At 47.1% G+C, this 9,838-nt stretch overlaps 1 pseudogene; it reads left to right on the top strand.

The window, feature by feature from the left end:
• Nucleotides 1–4,727: 4,727 nt before the first annotated feature.
• On the top strand, nt 4,728–4,841 carry LOC116658397 (annotated as a pseudogene).
• Nucleotides 4,842–9,838: the final 4,997 nt, after the last annotated feature.

Here is a 9,838-nt window from a genome sequence, read left to right as displayed (position 1 = left end):
TTGGTGACTGAGGACCTCGTGCACACTGAGCATGCGCTCTGCTGCTGCGCTACACCCTCCCCGCCCTCCCTTTTGTTTTAACGTTACCCCTTTTGATAGATCCAATCCACTAAAACAGTCAATGTTTGGAGTCAGTTTAACACTTTGCCCAATTTTTATTGCTCTTTTTTTTTTTTTATAACTGTATCCTGAGAGGGTCTACATTTAAATGTTCGGTCAAAGAGAATCCTAGGTCTTCTTTTGCTATGCTTCTTAACAATCTTAGATTAAACCCTGCTAAAGAAAAACCCCTTTGAAATAATATTAAATCTCCAGAAGAATTGGGGAAAGGGCCACACGTAGCCTAACACACCAATAGCGTTACTAAATCTTTTATCGGCCCCCAGCTCTCACGTTACCGTGAGCCATAAATGAGTTGAAGTATTTCTGCAAAGTCCGCCCTGTGAGACAGCCAGGTTACTAGGAATGATCTTTTGGAGCAGAATCAAGCAGTAATCAACTTCCCCACCGTCACCCTAGAATATGTAGAACTTAAAGGAAAGCGTCACATAGTAACTGGATTCAACATCCTATCATGAAAAATAGCGATCATGGATTATATAACCAGCTTATGAATAAATGTATAAAGAGAATAAGTGAAATTAACACACCACCCTCTTATTATTTATATTCCCAATAACCCAGGGAGGACGAAAAAGGAAATCATACCACTATTCAGTATTTTCTTCATTAAAGTGTAATGTACAGCATTAAGAACAATGTAGGCATGAATATAAAGCAATTACACTTTGCAAAACCTCAGAACGCTTTCAGTCCCCTCAGCCCCTCTGCAGAAGATATGCGAGGCAAGCCGGACTGTCTAAATCTTCAGGTGCAACTCATTCATCAGAATGTATTTTAAGAAAGAAAAGCCTAAAGATAGTTTTTAAAAAATGAATTCTCTGTACTGAGATGTAAGCCGCAGGCCAGTGTGCTCTCAGCAAGCCGAAGCCTACATTTCACAGTTGCATTTACATTCACTAAATCAATCAGCCGTGCAAAAATCCAGTCTTTTGCGAAAGCTGAAATGAGTCATTAAGGATCACGTAGAGACGGAGCCTTAGATATAAAACTAGCAAATTTCATTTTGCTTATTCAGCATCCACCAAAAAAAAAAAAATGATCATCTCTTCTGTGCAGACATTGAACAGGTTCCTGGGGATACAAAATACCATGGCAAACAGGTTGTAAGGGAAATGTGGCCAAGTAATGGGGAGATGTGGAGACATCTTCACAGAAAAATCTAAGCCCTGAAGGTTGAAATTCATCATCAAAGATGGAAAGGAAGAAATGCCAGGCCCAGGGGCCCCACCGAGGCACCACGGCATGGCAGGACAAGGAAGCGCGGGGGGAGTTCTGTCTAGCTCATGCCACCAGGATGTGAGCATGTTAGGCAGTTAGATAAGTGGGGGCAGGTAAGGTGGAGGAGAGAGGGGATGCTCCAGAAGATGGCGGTATACCTGCCTTCAGCACAGAGGGGCCTCACTCCCTCTAAATGAGTGCCAGTAAGAAACCGGTTAGAACCTGAAGGCGACAAGGACTCAACTGGACATGACGCAGTGCTCACTGTAATATAATTAGCATTCCAATTTAGCCCCCCCATGGGTTCCTCTGTGTGCATCATGGGTAAGGACATGTGCAAAGCGGACAGGCGTGACTCAGCACTCCAAGGGCAAGAGTCATCAATCCATCAAGAGGCCACCTCTCAGTGAGAGCGTAAGAGAGGGAACAAAGACCATTGCTGTCCACCCTTGGCTCAGCCCACCTCCGCTTCTTGGAGGTGTCCTTTTGCTTTGTTAATAAATTTAAAATCTTTCACTACACAACGCTTCCATCTCCCGTCTGAATTCTTCTATCTCAGGCAAGACAAGATCTGAAGTTTTTTTCCCTTCCCTTTTGGAGCAGCAAGGACGTCAGTGAAAATGGCAGGAGATGGGACAGCTGTCAGGGCCACACAGCAGGGACATCACAGGCTACACTGGAAATAAGCAGCAGAACCAGGTGCAGGAAGACGCAGATAGAAGGAGAGTCTGCAGCCTTGTGATAACCCGGAGGCACAGACGCAACGAAGATGCTGGCCCTCCTGTGCAGGCGAGAACTGCTGGGGGAGAGAGAGAGAAGGAAACGGACCTGAGCGCCTCAACAGAGGCAGAGTAATCAGGAACTGGCAACTGAATGGATACGGAGAGGGTGGCAGACTCACTGACACGCGGGCTTGGGATAATGCTATTTAATAGAGAAAGGGGACCCAGAAGAGCAGGTTTACAGGGAGAGATAATGAAGTCAGTAACTTTCCATGGTGGGTAGGCAGCGCCTACAGGTCTTCCAAGCAGAGATGCACGGTGCACGATTCGGGGCTGGGACAGCAGAGGGGAGGAGCTGGATGTAAGTGATTGTCAAATTTGCAAGACGCAAAGGTGTTTGAGACCAATGTCTTTGCTTCCTTCTCCTTGTCCCTGGTGCTTTGCACGCTGTCTGGCATAGAGTAGACACTCCATGAACTTTTACTATTTAATTATACTTCTGAAGGAATGAGCATAAAAGGAAAAGACGAGGCTTTAAAAATAGAACCTTATACGTATAGTTTGGGGCACAACTAATGTTTAAGGGCAGTCAAAAATACAGATTCCAAACACGAAAATAAGAAAGTATCAGAGAAAAGGGAGAAACCCAGGAAAGAGAGATGCCTTAGAGGCCAAGAGAAGACACAGTAGTGTGTGGAGAACAAAATGAGAGAGTCCCAGTGCCAGTAGTGAATTACAAAGAAGGAAGCTAACACTGAAATGCAAATTAATTCATTTCTGGAGCATATTTAACCAATGTGGGCAGATCATCGGCTAGGAGCTAGCTTTAGGGAAGCAGAATTTTAATCCAGTAATTACTTAACATTCATATGTGCAAATTCCTCAAGAATATTCTTTATATTTAGTACTAATTATGTAAAGACAGTTTCTCATTTAGCTAATACGGTACATGGGGCCGAGAGACGTGTAACTTGCTGGAGTTTCCACAAAATTGAAAATGCTGCTGTTCAACTATTTGTGTCACATTCACTCATTACATCATTTTTCAGTGACAAGAGTCTTTGGTCCTAAGCTCTTTGCGGAAGCCTGTCAGAGAAGCAGTCTGCTCCCTCTCAACGGAGTTCCCCGAGGGTTTCCCACCACCTCCTCCTCTGGGGCTGCCATTGGGGTTCTTTCTTCTCGCATCTACTCTTCCTACGTGAAAATACTGCTCCAAAATGCAGTGTCTTTGGCCAGAAACTAAATGTAATCAAATAAGTATCTAGAGAAAAAAGGAGACACTTAGCAGACATCTACAAGGAATGTTAGCTCCAAGAATCACAGAAACCATGGTTTGAACATCGTTGTTTTTTTTTTAAATAGAGGTACTGGGGATTGAACCCAGGACCTTGTGCATGCTAAGCATGTGTTCTACCACTGAGCTCTACACTCTCCCCCAAAAAATCTTTAACGATCATTTAGTCCCAGAGCTCTCAAGTCTTACTGCTTATCAGAATCACCTGGGGAATTATTTATAAATCGGGGCTTCTCAACTTTTTCCTACAACACTTGCATCAGACCCTAACACATGCCAAAGGGACTGCTCATGCCTGTGGTACCTGGCCTCGGGGCACCGGCCTCCTGAGGGCCGAAGGGGCTGGTCGATATCTCAGACCACACCGGTAGCCCTGTGCCGTGAAGGGTCAACTCCGCAGCTCGGGTTACTCACACACTGAGCATCGCAAAGAGAGGACTGGTCCTTGACGTGCGCCTATGTGGTATTTTTAGACAGGGACATGACAGTAGAGCAGAGTCATGAAGTTGCTGGGGTGATCTCTACCCGCCAGAACAGCAAGGAACCCCTTTATTAAAGCCTGTGAAGGGCGGGGTGGGACCAAGGTTGGAGCTGGCCAGAGGAGCTTTCTCCCTGTAGACTGCCCAGTGACATCAGGGCTGCAGAGGAGCGAGTGGTTATACTGGGGGAATGTGATGGCTCCTGGCACGCTCTGTGAACTGTGCTCTCATAATGCGGTTTTTTTTACTTGTAGTCAGAAATGTATGCTGCATTATACGATCAGAAGCCATATTATTAAGGTTTAGATGGAAGGACTCAAAAATGAAAGCTCTGAGCCCTTGGAATTACCTTACTGGTAAGAGTGAGGTCTTGGACCACGCTGTATCACTCAGGCGCTGATGCCTGACTGATGCCCTCCCTTCCCAGTTAAAACCCTGGACACCAAGGTGTGAGGGCGTTTACCTGATGACAGTGCTTTGCACATGTTGCCACATGTCATTGCTGAGATAATTCGGTTCATCCCTGTCTAACTCCACTGAGCAGACGATGGCCCCCGGGTTCTCCTAGACTTTGCCCTTTACATCTTTCTCATTTCTTGATACTAATCTGTGTCCTTTCACAACAGACCTTAACCACAAGTAAGACAGCTTTCCTGAATCCTCTGGGTCCTAGTGATCGTGAGTGGTCTTGGGGGACCTCTAGTCATAGCGAACTCGGGTTTGGCAGCTCACCATTTGAAAGCCAATACTCTAGAGACAAGTGTGGGTCAGAAAGGAAAGGTTACTTTATTCAGAAGGACTGTAACCTGGGGAGGAGGCAGACTCATGTCCAAAAGCGAACTCCAAGGATTCTGCTCAACCATGAGTTTTTAAAGGGAAAAGGGGGAAACCAGTTTTGCACAGTGGCAGTATTATAGCCAGTGAGGTTTATCCCAGGGGTGACTATTGCTAGTTGAAAACTTTTCCCAATACCCCTCTATGACAACTTGAACTATAGTCGGCGATAAAAAAAGAAGAAGAAGAAGAAGGAGGAGGAGGAGGAGAAGAGAAGGAGGAGGAGAAGAGAAGAAGGAGGGGAAGAAGGAGAGGGAGAAGGAGAGGGAGAAGGAGAGGGAGAAGAAGAAGGAGAAGGAGAAGGAGAGGGAGAGGGAGAAGAAGAAGGAGAAGGAGAAGGAGAAGAAGAAGGAGAAGGAGAAGGAGAAGGAGAAGAAGAAGAAAGGAGAAGAAGGAGAAGAAGGAGAAGAAGGAGAAGAAGGAGAAGAAGAAGAAGAAGAAGAAGAAGAAGAAGAAGAAGAAGAAGAAGAAGAAGAAGAAGGAGAAGGAGAAGGAGAAGGAGAAGGAGAAGGAGAAGGAGAAGGAGAAGGAGAAGGAGAAGAAGAAGAAGAAGACCGTCTCAGTTAATCTTTAGGGTGGGGGTTTGATTCTCCATCATGTTCCATTGCTTGCAGACTTACTGACTCCTGTGATTTTTCTCTAGATGTTATCTTGCCCACGTGGTCCACCTGCAAAATGGCTAAAGAGAAAGCTGGGGGAACAGATCTAGTCATCCATTAACCACTTATTCTTGTTTCCTACTAAAGGTTCGGGTTTAAACTATAGCGAGGCTCCAAGGCCAAGGGGCTGCCTCCACTCCCACAAGCTCATTCATGACACACTGTTCAATGCCATTGGGAAGCTCTGACCTGCATTATGAGGCTCTCCCAAAGCTCAACGCACCAGTGTCCATCCAGAAGTCTTTGTGTTTTACACAATCTCTGGGTTCATCTGAAACAGCCAGTGAGCCACTAGTTTTAAAACATTCTTAGACAAATGCGTCATTTCATGTAGCCACCACTATAGCATCACACAGCATAACTTCATTGCCCTAAAAATCCCCTGTGCTCCATCTATGCGTCCATCCCTCCCTCTCTCTCCCCAAACATGTCGTTATGCATTTGTCAAAACCCGTAGAATGTATAACATCGAGAGTGGACCCTAATGTAAACTATGGGCTTTGGCTGATAATAATGTGTCCATGTTGGTTCATCAATTGTACCAATATGCCACCCTGATGAGGGTGGGGGAGTATATGTGTGTGGGGGGGGCTGTGTGCGAACTCTGTATTTTCTGCTCAATTCTGCTGTGAACCTGAAACTGCTCTAAAAAAATTAAGTCTATTAATAAAAATAAACAAACAAACAAAGAAAAGAAACAAATAAACCAGACTTTTAGGAGCTTCTGATCTAGCCAACCAGCCATGTGTTGCTTAAAATAACCTTTTAAAAAATCCCTTTTATTTGATTTGTAAATTTCTAGAGATCGGAAATTCACAAGCTCCCAAGACAGCCCTCTTCAGTATTTAAGCGAGTCACACTGTTGGAAAACTTTTTCCTTATGTATGTAAAATATCTCCACATGACTTCTGGCCTTTGCTCTTAGTTATAAACAGTTGAGGCCATTCAGAGTAAGTCTCACGTGCCTTCCACAGAACAATCCAAACACCGCAGTATTCTTGTTCCTACCCAGTCTTCTCTTGTCTTATCACGTGGAGTCTCTTCAGTAGATCTCAGTCAGGCTGATGGAAACGATGTCTCCAGCCATCATCTGCATCAAGACCCTCAGGACAGTAACCACAGTGAGCATGAGGGTAGAATATATCTGTGGGTCTGGGAGAGAAATCACAATTTTTAAGTAATACCATCTTTATTCTAATGCTTTATTTTTATGATTGTAAGACTGTATCAAAGAAAAACCAGTTTCACAAGAAGAAACCCTCGCCATATATCCATTCAATGTGTATAGACCCCAATATCACAGAAATGTACCAATTTAAAGAAAGATAAATGATGTTATTGTTCACTTGGGTTGTGCAGAAGCCAAGAGTCCATTAAAAATAGAATAAACCCTGGTAAGTATCAGGCAGGTGGATGAGGGAGAGGGTATATTTCTGAGGGAGAGGGTATATTTCCGAGGAAGAAGAAATGGCTTTTCTTTTTTTTTTCGGAGGAGGGGGTAAACTAGGTTTATTTATTTGCTTATTTTTTGAGTGGCAGTACTGGGGAGTGAACCTTGAACCTCATGGATGCCAAGCACACACACTACCACTGAGCTATACCCTCCCCCTAGAAATGACTTTCTCAACTTGTGAACTTTGGAGAAAGCGCTAAGCCAGCGTGGTACAGCACCTCGGGGCTCTCTTTCCTAGCTGCCTGCCTGCAGACAAGGAGCACCCTGTCTGCCCTCTGCCATGTGAGACCCTGTCCCTGTGGAGTGTGGCCTGTGGTTGTCCAGCTCTTCCCGTAAGCGGCAGCTAATTCTGCCTACGTCAGCGGCACAGTACTGAAATGCACTGTGCGACCACACATCCCTCATGTCCTCCGACTGACTTTCCATCAGTAATAAAGCTCTTATTCTCCCAAAGGGTCTGGCTCCTATTTTTTTCTCCTCACATATTTGAGTTTGAAAGGGTGAAAAAAAGGGTTACTTGGTGGCCCCCTTTCCAAGACTGTGAGTACAACACACGAGTATAAACTGATTCTCCAAAGTCCAATCCAGATCCAACCCCAGCTTCTCAAAGGGGTCCTGACCCCTCTAGACTAGACAGGAGTAAATTTCCTCTGTTACTTGTTTGGAACCTTCAGTTCACTCCGTGATCAAGCTTCTTTCCATCTCATATACACACATGTATTCCTCCCACGTGACTCTGATCTCGCGGTCTGTGTTATTACTCCTCCTTTCTGCCCCTCGGCTGCTTCCTGAGCGCCATCCATACTAGTGGATGGCCGAGAAACCCTTCCAAGCCTCTCAGACGCCCAGGACAGACATGCTTTGTGAGTCATGTGACTCTCACAGTCTACAAATAACCAACCTCTCCTCTTTTCCAATTTGATCCGTGGCAGGAGAGGAAGCTTACTGCGTGACTTCCTGCCTCTCCGCCGGGCGGTCCCTACTGTAGTCAGGCGCCAGTGTGCCCTTGAAACACTTCTTTTGTTCATTTCGCAGACCATTACAGCCCTCCAAAGTCACCACATACCGCGGGCCCTGGCATCCTGGTGTCATTCGTTCTCATTGCGCTATTGGCCAAGCGTCATCGAATTCGGAGAAGCCTGGCATGAGTGCCTACGGAAGGTCTCAGTTTCCAAACCTCTTGACTAAAGATCATTTGGTGTGAAATAAAGCAAGCAGGTGTGGCAATGGCTCTTTTCTAAAAGGAGGTCCAAATGTCACACTGATGCCATAAATAGAGCAAATTTTGCTTTGGTGACCTTTGCATTCTTTAAAAGCTGAGCTCTCTTCTCTGCTATAAAATCTGATAGAAAATTGCCTCTTGAAGCCAACTATAAAAACCAAATGTTTCAGTGCAGCGGGGAGCCTCGGAGGGAGGTGTTAAATAACCCCAACTTTCTTATTCCTCCTAATATGTTCCTAATATTCTTCTTTTGTTCAAGGAGGGCAGTTGGGCCTAGAAACTTCCAGCTAAGCTGGAAAGGCATTCGGATACGGTGTATAATTTAAGACACTCAACAGAGCTGACAAGCACTAATGGAGACGGGGTTAAACAAGTTGATGGGGTCGGAAATGTCAGGATATAGATGCAAAGGAGACATTCAAGGTCAGTCAGCAAGTTGAGGACGATACAGGACACAGTCCACCGGCCACCAAGAAGCCGGAATAATCAGAGGCCTGGGTCGGAGAGGACGAAGTCTCTCCCTGGGGCTCAGAGCCTGGAACGGAAAAAAAAACCAGCAGGAATGCCCCCCCCTCACCTTCACCCTTAGCTAGTTAGAGCCAGCCGGAAATACCAACACCAACATTCACACAGCAGCGCTTCTCCGACGTTTGCTGTCAACAGGAATCGTGCTGAAATTCAGATTCGGATTCTGTGGGTCAGCGACGGGGCCTAGGAAGCGGCACTTGCAGCACGTGGGTGCTGGGCGCTCGGAACAGCACCACGAGCCGGATACCCCCTGCGCGCCTCCCACGTGTTCACTCCCGAAGCCCTCCTGGCGGGCAGCAGCGGCGGCGTCTCCCTCACCTCAGAGGGGTTACAAACGTGCCCCATTCTCATCACTCTCGAACGGCAGAGCGCGATTTGAACCCGGGTAGCCTGACCCCAGCGCCGGTGCGGGAATAACGGCCAGGCTGCCCCGCTCGCCCAGGGCCAGCCGGGGTCCTTACTGCGCCGCTGCCCTCCGCGGACACACCCAGTGCCGGGCGCGCCCAGGCTGGCGCGGCCGAGCTGATCCCGGCCACCGTCCCTCCGGGGTCCGGCTGCATCCGACAGGACGAGGAAGTGGCTCTAGCCGCCACTCTGTGGAGTAAGTCACTCGATCTGCCGTGGATGGGTCTGCAGTGGCCGCTGCAGCGGTGAGTTTGCAGAGTGTCTTCTTCCCCCTCGTACGTGCCATGTCGTTCCTACCTGCATCTGTCCCTGAGACCTGAGGCCCGCAGCAGACCAGCGCAACGAACAACGCGCATGCTCTGGCGCTCATCTTTGCCCCCACAAGGGAATCCGGCTCCATCGTCTCCTCAAGACTTTGTATCTCATCCGCCTTTGTGTTTTTACAGTCTTGTTTGTCTTTGCGCGGCAGAAAAACGCTGGCATCTCCGTGGATGAAAACAGCAGTAAAAGTCCTGATGTGAAAGGGCCTCTGGGCCTGCTGCCCAGCCGCTCCAGGCAGCCCTGCGCACCCAGAGGGGCGGCCTCAGCCAGACGTGCGCAGGCGCAAAGGGAGCAGCGACCTGCCTGCCCATCACCCGGACAGGGAGAATGCGAAACGAATAACACATTGCCTTGTAAACAGGGAGGAAACAAAACTTGCTCTCCTGGCCCCCCACCTCCCGTGAGAATGCTTCCCTTCTTTAATATTTTTGAATTTTTTTTCCGATAAATTTCCATCTTGGGTGCAAAGTTAAGAACGTGCAAGAATAGGCAGGAAGCTTAAGGGTGGAAAATGCCATGTGACTTCAGTCAGTGTTCACCACGGGCAAATATGTAGTGTTGCCTTTTTCTGTGATGCTAT

The sequence above is a fragment of the Camelus ferus genome, chromosome 20, assembly GCF_009834535.1.
Source record: "Camelus ferus isolate YT-003-E chromosome 20, BCGSAC_Cfer_1.0, whole genome shotgun sequence".
NCBI lineage: Eukaryota > Metazoa > Chordata > Mammalia > Artiodactyla > Camelidae > Camelus > Camelus ferus.
The sequence above is the reverse complement of the archived record's forward strand: the minus strand, read 5'-3'. Positions and strand labels throughout refer to the sequence as shown.